This window comes from Gekko japonicus, unplaced genomic scaffold (assembly GCF_001447785.1).
Source record: "Gekko japonicus isolate JY-2015 unplaced genomic scaffold, Gekko_japonicus_V1.1 scaffold316, whole genome shotgun sequence".
Classification (NCBI taxonomy): Eukaryota; Metazoa; Chordata; class Lepidosauria; order Squamata; family Gekkonidae; genus Gekko; species Gekko japonicus.
In genome coordinates this window covers 1025233-1025788 of record NW_015169784.1, presented here as the reverse complement: position 1 = coordinate 1025788, position 556 = coordinate 1025233, and positions in this window count along the sequence as shown.

Here is a 556-nt window from a genome sequence, read left to right as displayed (position 1 = left end):
GCCCCTTACAAACATTTTCACAAGCCAGTGTAGAAGATCTGCTTCCCTGCCAGTTTTCAACGGCTCTTACTTGTACAGCAGTACTTCCAACATTTACAACTGCACACGTCAGTTACAGTTCCTGGGTGCTTTCTGCATGTGTATTTTGCTTCCCACCTCACTGAGTTATAGATGGCGTAATCTTCTGCATGAAGAGACAATGTAATTCTCACATACAGTTTTGCTTAGAGTTGAACTGCATCATGTGCTTTGTAGTTGGTAAAGCTAACATGTGTATGCAGCCTTTAAACTACAAAACTCATGACACAGCTTGACTGCCAGCCAAGGGCAAAAAACACACCAAACATTTCCATAGTAAATATTTGTACCAGTGGATATGACTGAAGCAATGCAAGTCTCAGTCGACCCACTATCAGTTCCACAGTGCAACTTGAGGTTAGCAGAGCTTCCCCGTTTTGCCTCAATGTCTACTCTAAGTGGAATTCAGCAGAAGCCCTAAAGAAGAACCAAAACTGTTCCTTTGAAAAGTGCACCAAGGGAATCCACTCAGCAGCAT